The 22,767-nt window shown below is 45.4% G+C and overlaps 1 protein-coding gene across 2 annotated transcripts in view; it reads left to right on the forward strand.

Moving 5' to 3' along the window:
* Positions 1 to 6,946: 6,946 nt before the first annotated feature.
* The window catches only part of LOC132388389 (NACHT, LRR and PYD domains-containing protein 14-like), a 54,886-nt gene continuing 39,065 nt past the window's right edge, over positions 6,947 to 22,767 (forward strand). The window contains exon 1 of one of the 2 annotated variants that reach the window (XM_059960735.1): positions 6,947 to 7,055. The gene's annotated coding sequence lies outside the window, so the exon portion shown is untranslated. Of the gene's footprint in view, positions 7,056 to 11,239; positions 11,426 to 22,767 lie in introns of those variants that run through there. The other variant, XM_059960736.1, reaches the window with a different exon arrangement.

Below are 22,767 nucleotides of genomic sequence, written 5' to 3' on the forward strand. Positions count from 1 at the left end.
AGCTTTGAACATTTGTATTGTTACCTACCTGAACTGTATGAAGTCAGCAATCTTCCGCCAATTCTGCAATTTCAGGATGTATAGGCATATGATTGTTTGAATTAATGACATATTTGCCAAACCTGTTCATTGTAACACGGCTTTATCTGAAAACATCACGGCATTGCCATTAGACACGAGCGTTATCTACACAGATGGCCATTTAATGTGAACACATACTTCATTCCATTCCTCAGCTCCTCTTTGAATTTCCTCTGTGTCAGTGTATAGATACAAGTATTGGTGCACATGCTGAGAAATTGCAACATGTACGCAAACTGCTGTAGGATGTATACCGGGGAACTCAAATATCTGTCCTCGTAAAAATAGTTTTGCGCTTGCCATTTTAGGGAATGGGCTACAGAGGGCATCCATAATAATATGAAATTAGTTGATATAGAGAACAACAAAATCATCGATTTTCTGCGTTTTTCCACCTCGGCATCTTTCTGATTGTCGCTGCTATGCCGAAGCTTTCTGCGGACTCTATTTGCCACAACGATATGTCTTACGGTTAACCCGTTAAACACTAGAATTAATCCGATTGGTAGCAATGGTGTTAAAATACTCTCCAGTAATTCGTATCTTCTCCACACGGGTGAAGTAGCGTATTCATGTGTGCCGGTGCACCGCCACGGCGTGTTGTCAATGATAACGTAAGGTTCAATGGCAAAGTAAAACGGGGCACTTTTCCCGCAGCTCAGTATAACCACGGTCACGATAACCACCGTTGCTGTTCTCTCGGTGCAGTATCGCTCCCGCAGCTTTCGGCAACATATTGCGATGAAGCGATCGAAGGTAAAACTGACCGTGAACCAAACAGAACAGTCCTTCACTGCAACCCGAAATACAAGTGTCAGAGCGCATACAGGAGTGATGAGCAGGGATCTGGAATAAATGTAGATATTGTTGGTCTGTTCCACTAAAGCAACAACGATAACCACCATCAGATCCGCTGTCGCCATTCCAACCAGGTAACGGGTGATGCATTTGGAGAGTCCGCATTTTCCCCGAGATAGGATCACAATCGCTGCTAAATTGACTACAAGAAATTTGGAGACATAATAGAAATATGGTCAGCAGCCGTTCCCTGAATGCCCCCATTCTACCGATGCTATGCAGGGTATGGTCTGTTTGGAAGTGGAATGCGGGGGTCCAGTGTGTGCGGTCTCGGTCACTGCACTCCGGCTGGAGGACAATGACGGATGTGAGTGTCAGTGGATTGGCGATCTTCCCACAGTTTAGAGCGAGGCATCTGAGTTCCAGGACTCACGTACCGGTGAGCAGTCGATCGCTCCTGTAAACAACACCATTTCCATTATTAGAGGTGAATGAACAGACGGGATTATTTGTAGCGGTGTCAAAGTGGCATCATGGAGATATAAAGCACGAGTTCTCATTTATTGACCCACAGAAGAACAGTCCTATGTGTTGGAAATAGACTGGACCGTCAATTAAATAAGCTGACACGTTGCTATAATGTCGGAGTGTCTGCACTGATACCGACTCGGAACTAGTAAAGCATAGACCAGCGTCACGTCAGAAAGCCTAGCGAGGTGAAATTATGAAACAACGACAATATCGACACCAACTGAATTGATAAAAGAAGAAAGCACTGCTATCATAGTATGGAAAATGGAATTGAAACCATTAGATGCCTGAATCCTCCATTCTGGAAACACTATTCAGCCGACGGTAGCATCTGTGCTCAGTAACAGTGCGGATACCGCAGCAGAGTAACGACGGCATCATACATAAAGTAACCAGCTCCGGCATCTTACCGGGGACACCAACCGCTACAAGTGTGGGATAGAAAATGGCCGCGATGTAGTAAATCGCCGCATATCCCATATTCCGTCAGAAGCAGCGTTCAGTTGTACGGAATGTTTCAGCTGCTCAGATGGACTGGGGATCGGTTTAGCAGACTTTTATTGAGGTGAGAGCAATTCCACTGAGGCAATTAGCGTGGCTATCACGTCAGGGACATTAGTGACAACCACTGCACAAACAATTTCGTTAAACTATTTTTACTCACTGTCCCCGTGTCATTAATTTAACTCCTTAAGAGGTATTGCAATCTATTTACTTTAAATAAAATATGATGTGAATTTTCCATGTTATTTTCCATGATACCTGGCTTCAGCTATTTAAATAGGATATTTTTATATCTGTGTTGCTTTTAAAGTCGGCATTCATCCTGAAGTCGATTTATTTTGTAACATTTGACGGAGCACATTCGCTTCTGAAATTGCGGGAAAGAGTTTGTTCTGGCAGGTGAAATGGAGAACACTTCTTTATTAAAGGGGAATATTCGTTCATTCTTTTCTTTCGTTCATTCCAGTCATTCCGGGAGTTTTGAGTGATGGAATGAACAATGACAGCTGACGTGTATTACAATCCAATTATATTACACTCCGCTTATATTCCTCCGAACACTGTAAAAGATCCACAGCGATATTCCAGATGCCTGTGATCAAAAATGGAAAGTGTCCTCGGGAGATTAGCGAAGGCTGTGGGCAGTTTGACAAACAATGTTTTCAAGCGCAAACATGGGGTGTTTGGCAGGAACCTGACCTCCTCCAGCGCATGACCTGACCACCCCATACCCGTGACGCGCCATGCAGTCGATTTAACTTTAAAGATTTTCTCAACCAGCCACAATTCTACCAGTACTTCGCTATCCATTCTATGTTTGAACAAAAGTAACAAGTAAAATCTGTGAACATTCCGCCGGTTTTCATGCTATTATTTGCCACGAGGTTGTCTGTTTTTCTCCCGATTTGCTTTCCGGTATATTGTCTTTCATACAAACATAGAAACATAGAAATCGTACAGCACAATTTAGGCACATTGTCCCAAAGTTGTGCCAAACATGTCCCTACCTTAGATATTACTATGGTTACCCATAATCCTCTATTTTTCTAACTCCATGTACCTGTCCAAAAGTCCCTTAAAAGAACCTATCGTATCCGCCTCCACCACCGTAGCTGGCAGCCGATTCCACACACTCACCACTCTCTGCGTAGAAAACTTACCCCTCACATGTCCTCTGCACCTACTGCCAAGCACCTCAATCATTTCCGCCCTGGGAAAAAGCCTCTGACTATCCACATGATCAATGCCTCTCATCACCCTGTGCTCCTCTATCATGTCACCTCTCATCCTCCGTCGCTCCAAGGAGAAAAGACCGAAATGACTCAACTGTATTCATAATACAATTGCCACTATATGTACGTGCAGAACAGCGGATGTGTTCAAGCTCACCTGTCAATCACACTTCCTTCTGCTCCTGCAGTGCACCGCTCCGTGCCGATTGTGGTTCTCGTACCGATGAGCGGGCCTCAGCTTATTGGAGAAAGTCTCACCACTCTGTTTCCATTGTGGAACTCGTACTAATGTGCGGCCCTCGGTTGGTTCGAGCAAGTAATCCCTCTGCCTTCAAATCCACTCTCCCAAAGAGAATCACTTCGTACCTTTCCGAGTTGAACTCCATCTGTAACTTCTCAGCGCTGCTCTCTGTCCTCTTGTAATCTGTGACAACTTACTACACCATCCATAATTGCACCAACCTCCACATCATTCTAAATACAATAATCCACCCTTCCAGCTCCTCATCCAAATCATTCATATAAAAAGAAATGCCGGGGGTCTGAAACTGATCAGTGCAGGACACCACTGGTCACCGACATCCAGGGAGAAAACGCTCCATCCACAACTACAGTCTGCCTTCTGTGGGCGTCAGTCCTGAATCCACCAGCCATCTCTCTCTGGATACCACGCCTTCTGACGCTATGAACGGTCCTACCACGGTTAACCGTATCAAATGACTTATTAAAATCTATTTATACCTGATAAACTATTCTACCTTTACCAATGTGCTTTGTCATATCCTCACAGAATTGAACCTGGCAGTGAGCTATGACCTGCCTCTCACAAAGACATTTTGACTCCCCCAAATCAGGTTCTCCCAAACCTCGCAAATTCGATTTCTAAGAATGTTCTCCAATAATTTGCCCGTCACTGAAGTAGGTCCCCTGATACTACAAGTGCGGCAGTGATAACGTAAAGGTAATCGCCAAAGGCGCAGGAGTCTCTTCATCCGCTTCCCACAGTAATCTGGGGTTTCTCGCAACAGCACAAGAGGACTTATCTATCCGAATGTTTTCCAAAGGTTCCTGTGCATTCTGTTTTTTTTAATCTCGCCCTGTTGTCGCACGTAAGCCCGTTTAACGCTTCCTCACAAACGCCAGGATCTCTCTCACCGGTGAAAATTGAAGTGAAGTCCTCATGAAAGACCGGTCCCACCTCCACCGGCTCCTCCCGTATGTTTCATCTCTACCCCTGACCGATCCTACTCTCACTCTAGTCACTCTCTTCTTCACACACATCTAGAATGTCGCGGGGTTTTCCTTAATCCTGCTGTAGGCCTTCTGTAGAGGTTTCAAGTTCTCCTCATTCCATTCTTCAGTTCGTCCCTGGCTGCCTTGTAACTCTACAGCCGTGTCCGATCCCAGCTTTCTAAACCTGGTCAGCTTCTTTCTTTCCCTTGACCAGATGATCCACATCTCTGTCAAACATGGCTCCTTCATCTATCCTGAACCCTATGCAAGTGCTGTCTAAAATAACTTCTCATTTCCGTTGTGCATTTTCCAGGGTGCTTCCGTTCCCAGTTTCAGCTCTGAGATTCCAGCCTAAAACATTATTATTCGATTTAGCCAATTCATTAATTTGGAAACTTCGGGCTGTTGGGAGTGGGCAGTGTTGTTAGTTCGGGGACTGACATAGGATTGTGGGGAGAGATCGGGGTAACGGGATTCGTTTGGGGACTGACACGCGGGTGTGGGGAGAGAGAAGGGCAATGTGATTATTTCGGGGATGACATAAGTTTGTGGGGAGAGATCGGGGTAACGGGATTCGTTTGGGAACTGACAAGATGGTGTGGGGAGAGAGCAGGGCAGCAGGATTAGTTTAAGGACTGACAGGGCTCTGGGGAATAAGCTGGGACTTAACGCGGCAATGGGGTTGGTTTGGGGTGACGAGGCTGGGGAGATAGCTAGATGGTGGCATTACTTTGGTACTGGTACAGGCCTCTAGGATTAGTGCGTGTCCCCGTTTACGAAAGGTGGGTGCTAGTACAGAGTGAAGCACACTAAAATACGAATTTTACTGTAAAAATTTTAGTATTTATCAAAAGTGTTAGGTTCTGTGTTGTTCCATAAATAGCTAAAATGACAAATCGAGCTAACCCCACCCCCCCCCTCATCCCTCCATCCAGTAGCTCCCCCTAACGGCCCAGCCCCGCATTCCCATGCTTTCACTCCAGCCTTCCTTTGACCTCCAGGCTACGGAATCCCCGAGCCCAGCAGCACGGCCAAACACACGAGTGCTCTGACTTCTGATCTCCCACCCACCGGACAGGCTCTCCCCCGTGGATCACGAAGTGAGGTAAATCTCCAATCTTCCCTCATCTTTTCTACAGTTTCTTCGGCCTCAGGACCTATCGACCCGAAACACTTCGCAAGCGAGGCCCCTCTGTATACACACTAGGGATGTTCCCGCTCCTTCAGCACCCTTACCGCCTGGAACAGGACTGCATACTGGAAAGAGGGCTGGCTGTATCCCATCCGCGTCCAACCTCACCCCCCCCCCGGGGCACTCCACCTCTCGCCGGCAGGCGGACACGGTCCCGATCGGGAAGGAGAAGGGGCGCCAAAGAGGGCAGGAAAGTCGATTTCAGTGGAGGGTCGCAGAGACAGTGAAGGTCAGGTCGGAGAAGGGAAGGGAGGGCGTCATGCAGAAGAGGGTAGGCGGGAGAGGAAGGGAGGGTCGTCGCGAAGGCGGGTTAGAGAAGCAGATCGCGAGATGGGGTGGAGCAGCGGATCAATCTGACAGGGAGGGATGGAGTTGTTACATACCGCGTAACGGGTTAAACAATCAGCAGAAATGGACACACCTGGATTCTGAGTCTTCCGTTATAAACTCTATTTTATCAGTAACTACGTGAATAAAGTAATATAAAACAAGATAAGGTGAACAGGTTAGCAAAGTATACAGGTGAGTAAATAAGCTTCCCCAGCTCAGGTGATTGGGTGATACAGTCTCACGGTGGGATGGTAAGTAATCAGTTCAGTTCTGGAATTTGGTTTGAGTAGAGTTGGAGAGAGAGAGTTCGAGTGTTGGTTTGTCTTTCACTGCCGATACTGATCCTTCACGTCGTCCTACTTGCTTCCAAAACTTATTTAAAGTCACCAACTTGTGGCCACAGAAAGGGGACCGTTTCCACGGTAACGCAATCCACCCAGGCCAGGATTAAACACACCGATATCTCCCCACCGGCCACTCCTTTGTCACACTGTGAGCAAAAACCCCACCCTTGTCGTGGGCACACAAAGCTCACCAGTGTCCTCCTTGCCTCTGGAGTCGTGTGTCTCCTGTGATGTGTGTCTGATTAAAATGTGAACTGACCTTGTATATATCTCCAAGTGCTGAACGCAAGCTGTCCATCACATTGCTCCGCCTTTCAGTTTCCAAGGCAACTCACAGACATTCTGTCTCCCTGCTGCTGAATTATCAAACAAGCTGTTCGCTCCCCCTCTCTCACTCGTTTAAAGGAACAGTCCACTTTAGAATAGTCCTTCAGATCTCGTCACAGTCTAAACATAGCTACAAGATCTGTGATATATTCGCAAATTCTTAAGAAAGTTTTGTTTATATATTCTCAGCTGACGGCGGAAATTGCAAATATTTGCAAAATTTCATGGACCTACATGTATGTGTAAGTCACGTGAACCTTTCCCCGCTCCCATTTTACCGCAGATCTGCCTTGTTTCCGAGGCTCCGCCCCCAGCTCTGATGACATAAATTACAGTCCGGACTTTCCTTCAGTTCTGTGTTGAAGCGGGTCGGCGGCGGCGGCGGATCGTCTGTAGGGTCCGGATTAGGAGACGACCATCACCCCCAGAGTCGGGAATCCGGGGGAGGGTTCACTGTCCGTGCGTGAAAACAAGTTCTCATCGGTGAGTACCGAGGCCCGTCCCGAGTGTGGACGTCTGATGTAAGGTAATGCACCCAGTTAACTTCCCCGATCTGGCGGCCTCTCTGCGCTTGCTGGACAGAACCTGCCGGGGTCGGTCTGTATTGTGGGACCTTCACAACATACCGACTGAGATGAGCCGCCGCTCAGCCCCTCTTGCCCTGGTCCGGGGAGTGTGATGGGGTGGTGATACCGAGACTGCACTCATCCATTGGGGTTTATCCCGGGAACTTTACCTTCATCACCCGGCCCCACATCGGGTCCAAACTTCACCTGGATCGATATCCGGTGCCTACAATGGAACAGCTTCTGCACTGCTGAAGATCTGCAGAACTGGAACTGCCAGCAGATTTATTGCACCTCGAAGGGGTTAAAACAGCAACTGGCATTTTAGTTTAACCGTTACAGAATGTCAGAGTGTTCAGTGTTCATTGTGGTCATAAGGGAACTCAGAGCATGTGATGTTGAGAATGTAACTTCCTTTTTTTGTTTAGATCTGGTGGGCCTCTTCCTCAGTCACCAGGGAAACAGCCCAGCACAGCTTCAAGGAGTGTTGAAGATCTTTATCACTCTACACAGCCCTTTAGCAGAAACTCAGTGGCCACAGGATCCAGTGTGGATCCGAGGATGATTTGAGCATTTACTGTACGGAATATATAATGTCTGTGCTGGAATGAACAGATGACTAATGAATGTTGGGATTGTATTTATGCAAATCTTTTTTAGAATGTCACAAACATCTTGTAATCGGTCACTATTTGTGAATCAAAAAAAAATAGATAAATCTCTATACTCTGTTTCCAGGCCTATATTTACGATTTAATATTGAAATATATTGTTCCTGTTCCACTAGGGGAAACGTGGCGGCCAGCTGATTTGGTGTAGATTTCACTCAACAATATAATAATCAATAATATGCCCAGAGACATGATGAAATGTATCCGGGGCCATTTTGTAAATCACGGAACGAAAGTCAACTCGACCCCCGTCCAGACAATGGGTTCCTCAGGTTACAATTCTGTCATGGGTTGGTGTAGGAGTGTTATTTATTTTTTTTTTTGAACTGGGAATAGCTGAGGCACTGCACGGCAGAAAAGCCCTGGGAGGGCTGGGCCATTCGTTATCATCCTGGGATGAGGAGTCCAGGAACATGGAATTGTCAATGTTTGGTGTTCGCCCGATCTTGTTGCTTCTACATCTGGACTGGACATTCCTCCTTCAGCGATGAAGCAGACGGGTCACAGGTTGCAGGGAATTCTGATTACTGTGTGAGACAGGGGAAAGATGTGTGATCATCTTGAGGTAGGTTGGGACCCTGTGAGGATGGGTCCTGGGATATCACACACGTTTTGATACATGTATAATGGACCCGTCGTTCAAGCTGCCCAGGAGTATGAGGTGATGCGTTAGTATTAATGTTCTGTGCTCAGATGTTTGGTTCTGGAGTTCCTTTGGAAGCAAAGAAGGGAATAATTTGCCACTCCTTCCCTCACAGTGACAGGCTGTGAGTTAATGGGCAGTTCCGTGTTTGCAGCAGTAAACCCGGGGTTTAGTGTTCAATCCGTGTTTGGGAAGTCCCTCTCACTGTCCCCTACAGGCAGCTAGTGGGACTCAAATAGAAACTGCAGAAGGAGAAGATAAAGACAGACGCATTGATATTACAGAAGTACCAGCTTTGCAGTGGTGTACAGGGAATTACCGAGGCAGGAGAGGGGAATTGGCCAGAATCACTCGCAGGGATGGCAGCAGAGCAGCAACTTGTGGGAAGTTGGAGGATTGGTGTGGTTGTAAAAACAAACAAAAGGCAACAAAAGTTGTTAAAAAAGCAGAGGTAGTATACCAAAGTAAATGAGCCAATAACATTAAAGAGGTTCCTGAACGTTTCTTCAGATACATAAGTTGTAAAAGAGAGGCACGACGGGATATCAGAACGCTGCAAACTGGGGATATAGTAAATGGGACAAGGAAAGGCGGACAAACTGAAGAAGTATTTTGCACTGATCTTCATTGAGGAAGTCACTAGCAGTATATTGGAAGTTCAGGGGGCATCAAGTGTGTGAAGTTACCAGACCAGAGAGAAGTTTCTTGGGAAACTGAAAGGTCTGACATTAGATATGTCACCTGGACTTCATGGCGGGTACGACAAAATGTGGTCTCAGGGTACTTGGAGACCCGTCATAAAATAGGCCATAGTCTTGTCTGACAAAACTGATCGAGCTCTTTGAAGAAATAACAAGCAGGATAGACAAAGGGGAATCGGTTGATGCTGTGTATTTGGATTTTCAGAAGGTCTTTGTTACGCTTCAGCACGTAAGGTTGCTTAACAAGCTATGAGATCATGGTATTACAAGAAAGATACTAACATTGATATAGCAGTGGTTGATTGCAAAGGGGCAAAGCGTCGGAATAAAATGAAGCTTTTCTGGATTGGTCCCAGTGACAGTGATTTTCCACAGGAGTCTGTGTTGGGACCGATTCTTATACGTCATATGCTAATGATTTGGACGATGGAATTGATGGCTTTGTTGCAAAGTTTGCAGACAGAACGAAGATAGGTAGAGGGGCAAGCGGTTTTCAGGAATTAGAAAGTCTACAGAAGGACTTACACAGTTAGGAAATTGAGCAAGGAAATGGAATAATGTGTCGAGAAATGTATGGTCATGCACTTTGGCAGACGAACGAAAGGGTTAGTTATTTTCTAAGTACAAAAGAAAACTGAGGTGTCAAGGGATTTAGGGGTCGTTGTGCAGGATTCCCTGAAGGTTAATTTGCAGGTTGAGTCTGTGGTGAGGAAGGGAAATGCGATGTCAGCATTCATCTCAACAGGACGAGAATATCAAGCAACGATGTAATGTTGAATCTGTATAAAGCACTGCTGAGGCAGCACTTGGAGTATTCTGAGCAGGTCTGGGCCTCTTAATTTCGAAAGGAATGTGGTGAAACTGCAACGGGTTCAAAGGGTGTTCGCAAAAGCGATTCGAAGATTGAATGGCTTGTCATGTGAACCGCGTTTGATGGCTCTGGGCCAGTACTCACTGGAATTCAGAAGAAACATTGGTGACTTTATTGAAATATATGGAATGTTGAATAGCCTTGATAGAGTTGATGTGGAGATAATGTTTCCTCTGGTGGGATACTATACGAGCAGATAACCCTACTTCAAAATACAGGGCCCCCTATTAGAACATGGCGAGCAGGGATTTATTTTACCAGAGAATGTTGAATCTGTGGAAGTTTTTTTTTGCCTCAAGCAGCTATGCAGGTCATATCTTTATATATATTTAAGACAGTGGTTTATTGGCTCTTGAATGGTGAGGGCATGAAAGGATTTGATGAGATGGCAGGAGATTGGGAATGTCAGGCAAACTGGACCAGCCATTCTGAAAATGTGGAGCAGACTCGATGGGCCAAACGGCCTAATTCTGCTCTTCTATTGTATGGTCGAATGGAGATAGGACATAACTTAGGACATAGAATAGTACATCACCGGAACACGCTCTTTGGAATCAAATCTGGAATCATTTTCCTGAAACACCTTTTAACCCTCCCCATTCCAAACATCCTTTCTCATGTTATCGGCCCGAACCTGCGCACAGTACTCTCAGTGTCGCCTCATCAGGACTCTATAAATTCTCAACAGTACCTCCTTTTTTTTATTATAGTCCTCTTGAAGTAAATGCAAACATCACGTTTACCTTCTTCATCACTGGCACCGCCTGTATAATAAACCTGTTGGGAAAACTGCTCAAGCACTCCCAAGTCTCTTTGTGCCTTGGTATTTTTTTTTTAATTTCGAAATTTTGGCCCAACCTGTCCATGATCTCCACACAATTAAAATGGGAAATCTGTTTATTTTTATCTTGTACTGAGGCGCAATTAAAATATTGTTTTGCATACCATCCATACTGATCAATAGAGCACAACAGAACATTGAGATTATATAGGGTAAGTGGAGCTACAGAGTGTAACAAAGCATCATCGTTTCAGAGAAACCAAAGTGCACTTTGGCATACGGTGCAAGGTCATAGTAAGTTACATTGTGAGGTTAAAGTGCATCTTATCCTGCTGGGGTCCATTCAGTATGCTTAAGGCAGCAGAATGAAAGCCGTTCTTGAGTAAGGTGATTTGTGTTTTCCAGTGAGTGCTTAATCTTCGTCCCAGGTGGAAAGCGAGAATGTCCAAGACTGTGAGGTTATTCTGCCTGCTTTACTGATACAACAGGAAGTTCATACACACCTCATGGTGGGCAGTCTGGTTTTCGCGATGTCGACAGCTCTCTGCAGTTCCTGGCAGTCATGAGTAAAACAGTGGCAGTATGAACGCGTAAAGTACCCTCTTGGGATACTTTCTATGGTAGGTTGATGAAGTTTAGTGAACGAAAATAGTTACATGCCAAATTTCCTTTTGTTAGTTCCATCTCTGTCATTTTAGAATCTTTTCCATGCAATAGTAGGTGTTGTAAATTTATTGACTGTGTATTGCTGGAGGACCACTTGTGATTGAGCTTGATCCCTTCTCCCACCTGTTTCATTCAGTATATTCCATGCCGATTTTGTTCAATCTCTGTCCAGCCTGTATCCCACCACCACAATGATATATATCAGTCATCTTGTTCAAGCTCTGTCCAGTCTGTATCCCACCACCTCAATAATATCCCACCACCTATTAGCACCAGCTAAATGATGTATATCAGTAATATTTCTTCCAATCTTTCCTTTCATTGTGAAGTACAGTTTTGCACCTCTCATAGCAATGGATCATCCCGGACTCGATTGTTGTTAGCTAGAACTACCAGCGTTTTAATGGAATAAACACAAAGCAAGGTAAATCAGACATTACAATACTTGTTTCACAGTTACAAATTTTCTGCTGTGGTAATCTTTGTGATATTGAAACTCACAACACATGATGTGAAGTTTGTTACTTCGCCTTTTGTTTATTTTCGGTTCCTTATCTTCTGACTGTGCCTTGCATTTGTAGCTTCTGAAAGCAGCTAACAGTGGAGTCATTTTCAAAGAATTGTGGATCTGTATTCCATGTCAGTTTCTTTTGTCACTTAGACAGACCATTGGGATTCACAATATCAGTTATCGAACATAGAACATAAACTAGTACAGTGCAGTACTGGCCCTTCGGCCTTCAATGTTGTGCAGACCCTTAAGCCCTGCCTCCCATAAATCTTCCACCATAAATGCCTCCTTATACCTGCCCAGTATTCTCTTAAATTTCACTAGTGTATCTGCCTCCACCACTGACTCACAGTGCATTCTACGCACCAACCACTCTCTGGGTGAGAAAACTTCCTCCTACATCCCCCTTGAACTTCCCACTCCTTACTTTGAAGCCATGCCCTCTTGTCTGAACAGTAGTCCACTAGGGAAGAGACGCTGGCTGTCCACTCTATCTATTCCTCCTAATATCTTGTATACCTCTATCATGTCACCTCTCATCTTCCTTCTCTACAAAGAGTAAAGCCCTGGCTCCCTTAATGTCTAATCATAATGCATACTCTCTAAACCAAGTAGCATCCTGCTAAATCTCCTCTGTACCCATTCCAATGCTTCCATTTCCTTCCTATAGTGAGGAGACCAGAACTGGACACAAGTGCTGCCTAGTCAGAGATTTATAGTGCTGCCTCATTACCTTCCGACTCTTAAACTCTATCCCTCGAATTATGAAGGCTAGCATCCCATAAGCTTTCTTAACTACGCAATGTACCTGTGAGGAAAATATCAGGGATCTGTGGACATGTACCCCCAGATCCCTTTGCTCCTCCACACGACCAAGTATCCTGCCATTTACTTTATACTCTGCTTTAGAGTTTGTCATTCCAAAGTGTACCAGCTCACACTTCTCCGGGTTGAACTCCATCTGCTACTTCTCAGCCCACTTCGGCATCCTACCAATGTCTCTCTTCAAATTTAGACAGTCCTCCACACTATCCACAACTCTACCAACCTTTGTGTCGTCCGAAAACGTGTAAACCCACCCTTCTACACCCTCATCCAGGTAGTTAATAAAAACATTCCTCAATATACCCGTCTGTTCCTTGCTTCCTAAAGCTCTGATATTCTGCCTTCTTCCACCTGACTAGATTTTCCACCTCACATGTCACACATGGTTCCTTCACCCTACCGTCCTTTATCTTCCTTACCGAGCCAAATTTATCCCTAACATCCGGCAAGAGATCCCTAAACAATGATCACATGTCCATAGTACATTTCCCTGCCAGAATACATCATCCCAATTCACACCCGCAAGTTCTAGCCTTATTGCCTCACAGTTTGTCCTTCCCCAATTAAAAAAAAAACTTTTCCTCTCCGATTCTATTCTTTTCCATGATAATGGTAATAGCCAGAGAACGGTGATTACTGAACCCATATGCTCACCCACTGTGAAAACTGTGACCTGACCCCGTTCGTTACCTAATACTAGATCTAACATTCGCCCTCGTCGGCCTGTCAACATACTGTGATAGGAATCCGTCCTGGACACACTTAACACACTCTGCCCCGTCTAAACCATTGGAACTGATCAGGTGGCAATCAATATTAAGGAAGTTAAAGTCACCAATGATAACAACCCTGTTATTTTTACATGTTTCCAAAATCTGCATTCCAATCTGCTCCTACCAAGGGGCCTACAGAATACTCCCACTGGATTAGCTGCTTCCTTCCTGTTCCAGATTCCCACCCATACTGACTCAAAGGGGATCCTCCTACATAACCTACACTTCCTGCAGCTGTAAAAGTATCCCTGACCAGTAATGCCACCCCTCCTCCCTTCTCCCCCCTCTCTATCCCATTTAAAACCCTGAAACCCAGGAATATTGAGAATCCATTCCTGCCCTGGTGCCAGCCAAATCTCCGTAAAAGTCACTACATCATAATTCCATCTGGGTATCCAAGCTCTCAGTTCATCACTTTTGTTCCTGATGCTTCTTGCATTGAAGTACACACACTTTGGCCCTTCGCCCTTACTACCTTTATATCCTTTATTCTGCTTCTCTGTCCTCAAAGTCTATCAATATGTTAGATCTGGCTTTACTCCATGAACTTCTTCTGCTGCTCTTATCTTTCTCTATTTGAGAGCCAGACGCCTCTTCCCCAGTCTTTTCAGTTTGACACCTGAGTACATTTCTATCACATACAAACCTTTGATTTCAGTCCACACAAGCAGTCCTCGCATGACTTTTATTTTCCTGCTCTAACACACTGCTTCCCTTCCCTCTGCAAATCCAGTTTAAACATCCCGGAGCAGCACTAGCTAACCTACGCGCAAGGATATTAGTTCTCCTCAAGTTCATGTGTAACCCGTCCCGTCGGGACGGCCCCACCTTCTCTGGTACAAGGCCCTATTATCCAGAAACATGAAGCCACCCTCTGCACCATCTCCTTAGCCACGTATTTAGCTGTATTATCTTCCTACTTCTAGCCTCATTAGCACTTGACACAGGGAGAAATCCTGAAATTGCAACCCTGGAGATTGTGTCATTCAACTTTGCACAAAACTCCCTAAACTCTCTTTGCAAGACGTCCTCCTCCGTCTTCCTATCCACATCCTACGACATCTGTCTGCTCACCCTCCCTCCTGAGAATACCAAGAACTCGATCCGAGACATCTTGGACCCTGACACTGGGGAGGCAACAGACCATCCAAGAATATCGATCTCTCCAACAGAACCTCGTATCTGTCCCCCTAACTATCGAATCCCCTATCTCTACTGCTCTCCTCTTTTCCTTCCTTCCCTTCTGAGCTGAGGGTCCAGTCTCGGTGCCAGAGAGGCCACACTTCAATTTGTCCATGGTAGGTCGTCCCCACCAACAGTATCCAAAACGCTTTCCTTACTGTTGATGAGAACAGCCACAGGGGTGCTCTGCTCTTCCTGTCTATTCCCCTTCCCTCTCCTGACAGTCAGCCAGCTACCTGCCTCCTGACGCTTAGGGATAACTATCTCGCTGAAACTCCTGTCTATTTCTGCCTCTTCCTCCCGAATGATCCGACGTTCATCCAGCTCCAGCTCCAGCTCCAGTTCCATAATTCGGTTTGTCAGGAGCTTCAGCTGGATGCACCTTTTGCAGGTGTAGTCATCAGGGACAATTGCCCTCTCCCTGACTTCCCACATCCTGTATACGGAGCACTCCACTGCCCTAACTGCTGCCTCCATTACCTACTCCTAATTTAATTAATGGAACTTAATCGGCCTTACCTCACTGGCAGCAACCTCGTCCTCAGTTGCTCTCCGAAGCCTTTCGAGCCAAAGCTTCAAAGCTCCACTCCTACGCTGAGCCACTGATACACTGGCCGCTCCTCTTCAGATACCCTTCGTTTTATTTGTTCCTGCCAATTATCTTACGAGCTCCTTCACTCCTCCTGTTCCTGCTGCAACGGTTTCTCGGTCAAAATGTCATACCCTGTTTTTTTTCAATTTTTTTTCAAATTGCAATAGCCCACTGCTTCAGTAAATTCCCTCTACTAGAGTGTAACCTAACTTATCAGCTGCTCCAGAGCACAATGTACATTTGGTAGTCTTTCCCTCTGCCTACTACATCCCCATCTCGGTTTAATCCACATGTTTGCTGCTCCAGTTTGCCACAATTTCATCTGATATCTAAATCATTAACATCACTACCAAGCACCCAGTCTCTTTCCCTGCTGCATCCCGCGAGTCTCATGCCTCCATTGGGAGAGACGACCATCTGCAAGCACTCCCCAGCTTCTCCACTTGCTTCATCCTGAAATCTAACCACACTTACCTTTTGGACCCGACAGCCCTGTCAAACGCCCTGTTAATGTCAATGACCGCCAGATTCCTTCATCAGGCTTCTTGATAACTTCCTCGAATATCTTAATAACTTGATTAGACATGATCTGTCAAGTTGACTATCCTTCATCAAGCCCAGTCTTCCGAAATCCTATGGATTTCGTTTCATAAATTTCCTTCCAAAGACATACCCAAAACTGAATTCAGGATCACGTGCCTACGGTATCCCTTTTTATTTTCCGAGCCTTTCTTACACACATGAGTACAACTAGCTATCCTCCCATCCTCTGGATATCACCCATACGTCTCTGCCAGAGTTCGATCCCTTTCGTTCCTTGTCTAGATGAGCACGCTGATCTTCAGGAGATTTTGTTTGACAGTTAATTGACAGTAAAAGAACCAAACGTTTTCTCAATAAATTATCCTGCCACCAAATTGTCTGTATTTGTAGAAATTTGCTCATTACAGTTGTTGTTTACAAAGTTCACAAGAATGATTCTGGAATGGAAAAGTTTTTATATATGAGGAGCATTTGGTGTGTCTGGGCCTCTTCTGAATGGAGGGGTGGCGACTCTGGGAACAGAAACATCAATGAAATCCTGAGGTCTGCATAGAGTGGATGGGGACAATATGTTTTCAACTGTAGGTGAGTCTAGGATCTACGGTCGCAATCTCAATCTATTCAATTGTATCTGGGGACCTTCCCTTCCATCATTCTATCCAGTAGCGGGATCTGAATTGCACCTGTTTCAATTCCTGGGATTAATACAGATACAGGAATATGATGAAATTTTAACAACATTTTTCTACAAAGAAGGAAACTTCATGGTTATCACCACAATGCATTGCGTGAGGACCATTCTAAATATCCCATAGTTGACATTTGGAGCAGACAGAACGATTCCAAGAATGTATTTTGATTTCGGAACAGTTTCAGCGCTGCTGGAAGATCAGCAGAGATGGAAATACCAACAGATTTACTGAATACACCTCGAGGCAGGGTTGAAACAGCCACTAGAATTTTAGCTTCTCCGTTACAAAATGGCAGAGTGTTTGGTATTCATCTTCCTCATAATGAAACTCAGAGCATGTGAAGTTGAGTCTGTTAGTTCCTATTTTGAGTTAGTTCTGCTGAGCCACTTCCTCCATCACCAGGGTAACAGCCCACCAGAGCTACAGAGATTTTTATCGCTCTCTGGTCACCGTCCTTCAGTGGCCTTAGGAGCCGGTGTGGATGCGAGGAAGCCTTGAGCATTCACTGTATGGAGTATATGATGTCTGTGTTGGAATGGAGAGCTGACTAATGGATGGAAGTAGGGATTGCATTTATGTAAATCTGTTCAGAATAGCACAAACATCTTTCAGTCAGTCAATATTTGTGCATCAAAAAGAAAACAAAAACCTGCATTGTTTCCAGTGATTTATTTCCAATTTTATATTAAAAGCATTTTGTTATTATCTTTTCTACGAGAAACGTGGCGCCGAATTGCGCTGCTCCAGATCCCGCTCAGCAATAACTTAGTGAACAAATGTACCCAATTTCCCTGCTGGAGACAAGTTAAGATACTGCATATTCACACCTGCCCAGTTAAAGCATCATCAGGTTCCCATTCTGTTTTGAGCTGGAGGGTGCGTTAATATCAGAACGGGGGATAGCCAAGACACTGCAGTATATTACCGACAGGAAAGTGTCCTGGGAGAGTTGTTGCTCGGGCTATAACGTGAGATGATATGAAACTGGCAGTGTTAGGGTTTGGCGTTGGCCCAGGATTGAGCTTCTACAGATGGGGCTAGATGTTTCTCCTTCTGCAATAAAGCAGTTTTCCAGTCGGGCGGGTGGATATAGGTTGTAGGGCATGAGCTATAATGAGAGGTTGGACAAGCACTGTGCTACAGAGAAATAAATTTAAACTGAGAGTAATTCTCAGGTCCATTTCCCAGGAAATATTCCGATATAAAACCTGGGTTGTTTCTCTAGAGTGATGCAGGCTGTGGTGAGTCTTAACAGATTTCTATAAGATTATGAGAGGCATAGGTAGTGTAGATAGACAATATCTTTATCCCAGGGTTGAAATCTGTGATACCGGATGGTATACATTTAAAATGTAGGATTGGTTCATAGGAGGTATGAGAGGCAAGTATTTTTTTCACACAGAGAGTGGTGTGGCTGGAATGTGCTTCCTGCGCTGGTGGTAGAGGCAGATATATTGGGGATTTGTAAGGTGTGTTTAGATTGACTCGTGAATGTGAGGTAAGTGAAACGATTGGCATTGTGCAGGCAGACATTTGGACATTTGATGACGAACTTAAATGGTTCGGTACAACATTGGGGTCGAAGGGTCTGTTCCTGTGTTGTACTGTTCTGGGTTCAGTGTCTCTTGTCGGGGTAATGGAGGCAAAACAGTGAGTGGGATCAGCAGGTCAACTGGAGGCCTGTTCCTGTGTTGTACTGTTCTAGGTTCTGTGTCTCTTGTCGGGGTAATGGAGGCAAAACAGTGAGTGGGATCAGCAGGTCAACTGGAGCCCATTGTGGAAAACGAGATCACTCACTTCTCTCGGCGAAACAGAAATGCAGAGTGTGTTTTAATGGTGAGTGAATGAGTTGCAGTGGGTAGAGAGAGAATTCAAAGGTACATTGTATTTATTGTAAGCGTTATTGAGTATAATTTAATCCACCAGCTCATAATCCTTTCCCTTTCCTGTTCGCTCTCTGTCTCCATCTCTGGAGATAGATTTTCAACCAACTTATTTTATAAACCTATAGATACCTTTGGTAATCTCGACCGGACCTCTTCCCAACCAAACACCCGTAAAGTGTTCTTTCCTCTTCCCAGTTTCTTTGCTTCCGCCGCTTCTGTTGCCAGGATGTGGCTGTCCTCCCTCCGCTATTGGTGTAGTTCTCACTCATGTCTCCTCCATTCCCCGTAGTTCGTGCTCACCACATCTTTTACCACCGTAATAGTGATAGAGTTCCGCTTGTCCTTACCTACCACACCTTCAGACTGTGCAACTTCCACCATCTCCGAAGAGATCTTACAACTAAACATACCTTAACCTTTCTCGCCCTCCCAGCCTCTTGTTTCAAGAGGGATCACTCTCTCAACAATTGCCTTGCTCATTCATCCCTCCTCCCTTTCTGCTCACCAGCTTATTACTTCCCCCCGGGTCTCCTCTTTCCCTTTTTTCTATTGACAATGTTCCTATTCTTTCTTCACCAGCTCATGACCTGTCCATCACTTGACTTCATCTGTGACATCCAAGCTCGCCTCGTTCTCCTCCCGAAACTTTTTATTCAGGTATCTTCCCCCTCCCTTTGCAGTAATGAAGACTCTTTGCCCAAAATGTTTACTCTTTTCCGAGGATACTGTCTGTTGTGCTAAATTCCGCCAGCATTGTGTGTGTTGCTTTGGATTTCCAGCATCTGCAGGCGTTCTCGTGATTAGGGTAATTATTTGGACTGGAGATAGTAACTTTGTTGGAGTAAAATCCCGCTCCCCGTAAATACGGGTTATACAGACCAAAGAACAAACTGCTGGAGGAACTCAGAGGGTCGGGCAGCATCTGTGGAGGGAAATGGACCGTCAACATTTCGGGCCGAGACCCTCCCTCTGGACTGAGAGTGGACGGGAAATAGTCAGAGAAAAGAGGTGAGGGGTGGGGATGGGGCAAGAGCTGGGGAGTGAGAGGTGGATACAGGTGAGGGGGGATGTGGGGAGGTGGAAATAGTGACAGGGGTGGGATGAGAGGGGTTGGGGCAGCACGGGGCTGCAGAAATGAATTTAATTCCTTGGAGGATTATCCAAGAGGTTAGAGAGTATTTGTTATAGAGATTCACCAGACAGATTCCTGGAGGACGATGAAGATCAGTGAAGGACAGAGGCCGGCAGATGAGTGGAGACCCAAGGGATCGAAGAAATGGTAATCAGGCCATGTGTCTGAGATTGAGGAGCAGCCGTCATCTAGTAGATGGCTTAATGGCCACCTGTTGCTGTTTCTCACTTGATGTTTCAGTGTTCCTGTCCAGTGAAGTCCCGGACGTAGTTTTTCGTGGCCCCGTCCCTGCTTTCACAGTCCCCGGATGGGCGGGGGTTTTCTGTCCTTTCTGTGTTGAAGCAACCCTAACGGAGTTGGTCCGGGTTGTGGGACCTCCACGCCGAACCGCATGAGATGAGCCGCCGCTCAGTCCCTGTTGTTCGGGTCACAGGAGCGGGATGAGGTGGTGATGCCGGGTCTAGTCCATCCGGTCAGTTGTACCTGGGGAACTTTATCTCCATCACCCAGCCCGGTGTCGGAACCAAACTTCAGCTGGATCGATGCCTGGGGTCGACAATAGTTTTACAGCACATTGAAAGCGGCCATTTGGCCTTTTTGTAGTCTTTCAGACAGAGAAGTTTAACCAGAGTAATCGCACCCTCGGGAGACCCCTCCACGTGTATCAGTAGTTCCATCTTTCCCCGTTCAGACAGGACAGTGAGATCCAGATCTCTCACGTCCTCCCGGGGGACTGGGAAGTTTATTTCCATCTTCTTTCCATTGCTACGGCTAGCCGACATGCAGCCAATGTTTCCCGATATATGGCCCTATTAATGCGAGAATTAAGACTTTTTTCATTTATCTGAGTTTCCCGGAAATGTGAACACTCCCTCCAGAATTTCCAAAGGAGCTACCCAGGCTGTCGCACACGGTTAAAATTGGGAATCTCGTTTTTTTTTCATAAACGAACCGAGGGACAGTGAAAATCCTGTCTTTGCCATCACCCATATAGATCAATACATCACACCAGTACATTGAGGTGATAAATGGTTAAATACGTTCACAGAGAAAGTAGAGTACAGGTAGATATATGGTGCAAAGTCACATTTAGTTAGACTGTGAGGTCAGGGGTCTATCTCATCACACTGGGGAACATTCATTTCGCTTCTAACAGGAGAACGGAAACTGTCCTTGAGCCTGGTGTTACGTTTCAGTGTTATTTTATTTTCGATAAAGAATGGGAGACTGAGAAGTGAGGGGGATCTTATGCTGGCTGATAGCCTACATGCATTCACCCGAATTATACCACAATAGGTTTGTATACCTCGAGCAGGGCTTCCCAACTTGGGGTCCAGAGGCCCCACCGTTGACACATAGCATAAAAAAGGCTGAGAACCCCTGCGAGCATCTCTCCTGATTCTCATGTTCTCCAAGTTATCAATTTGTAATCGGTTCAACCTGCCCCTGTAACCCAGTTTCTTAAATGACAGCAACATCTGTGTCTGCCAGTCCTCCTGCACCAGCCTGTCACAGGGTCCGAGGGAGACCTTGTCAGGCCCTGGGGATTTATCCATCCTAATTCTCCTCAAGGCAGCAAACACCTGTGGTGTTATCCGTACACAATCCATGACTTGACTGGATTTCCTCATTTCTATAGTCTCTATCTGTCTCCCAAGTAAACACAGGCGCAAAGATATCATAAACGATCTCTCCCATCGCTTACAGCTCAATGCGTAGGTGAGCACGCTGATCTTTAGAAGATACTTCCTAACTGTTAGCGGGGCGGGGAGGAAATAACGGGTTTTCTCAATAATTTATCCTACTCCCACTTTGTCTGTTATTCGTGAAAATTTTGTTATTGTTTGCAAGTGATTCTGGTCTGCAATCCTTTATCTATGTCGAACTTTTGGTGTCTCTGGGCCTGTTCTCAATGGAGGGGTGGTGACCCTGGGAACAGGAACCTCAATGAAATCCTGAGATCTGGATAGAGTCGATGATGACAAGATGTTTTTCAACAGTAGGGGAGCCTAGAACCTGAAGTCACAATCTCAATCCATTTAATTGTATCTGGGAACCCACCCTTCCATCATACTGTCCAGCATCAGGATCTGAATTCCTCCTGTATCAATGCCGGGGGATGATCGAAGTTGTAAGATATTTGTAGACACAGGAATATGATGAAACGTTTAACCACTTAACTGAACAAGGAAGGAAACTTAATGGCTATTACCACAATGCATTGTGTGATGCCATTTTTAAATATCCCAAAGCTGACAAATGTGTTTCGATTTTTGGACCAGTTTCTGCACTGCTGGAAGTTCTGTAGATATGGGACTACCAACAGATTTAATTGATGCACTTCGAGGCCAGGTTAAACCAGCCACGGAATTTTAGCTTCCATATTACAAAATAGCTGACAGCTCCGTATTCATCTTTGTCATAATGAAACAGAGCATGCGAGGTTGAGTTCCTTATTTCCAATTTTCAGTTAGTTCTGCTTCCTTCATCACCAGGGTAACAGACCACCAGAGCTCCAAGGAGAGTTGAACATTTGGGCTTTATTGAGATTGTACCTGGAATATGGTGTAAAATCCAGCTCCCCATACACACACGGGTTATACAAACCAAATAATTAACTGCCGGAGGAACTCAGTGGGTCGGGCAGCATCTGTGGAGGAAAATGGGCCGTCAACGTTTTGGTCCGAGAACCTCCCTCTGGGCTAAGAGTGGACTGGAAATAGTCAGAGAAAAGAGGTGAGGGGTGGCGATGGGGCAAGAGCTGGGGAGTGAGAGGTGGATACAAATAACGGGGGAGGTGAGAGTTGGAAAGAGTATCGGGGGGTGGGAAGTGAGTGGTTTTGTCAATACGTGACTGCAGAAGATGGAAATTAATTATATAGAGGATTAACAAAGTGCTTGGAGAGTATTTGTTTTAGAGATTCACCAGCCTGTTTCCTGGATGGAAACAGAGATCAACAGATGTGTGGCGACCGAAGAAATCGAGGAGGAACATATGGCTGAGATTGGAGAGCAGCCGTAATCATGTTGATTGTGTGAGAAACAGCACCTCCTGGTGTTTCTCACCTGATGTTTCAGTGTTCCTGTCCAGTAAGTCTCCAGAGGAATGTGAATAGATATTAGTGTTTATAAATATAGAAGTGGTTTGAATGAAACTTGC

Source organism: Hypanus sabinus, unplaced genomic scaffold (genome assembly GCF_030144855.1).
Source record: "Hypanus sabinus isolate sHypSab1 unplaced genomic scaffold, sHypSab1.hap1 scaffold_315, whole genome shotgun sequence".
Taxonomy (NCBI): domain Eukaryota; kingdom Metazoa; phylum Chordata; class Chondrichthyes; order Myliobatiformes; family Dasyatidae; genus Hypanus; species Hypanus sabinus.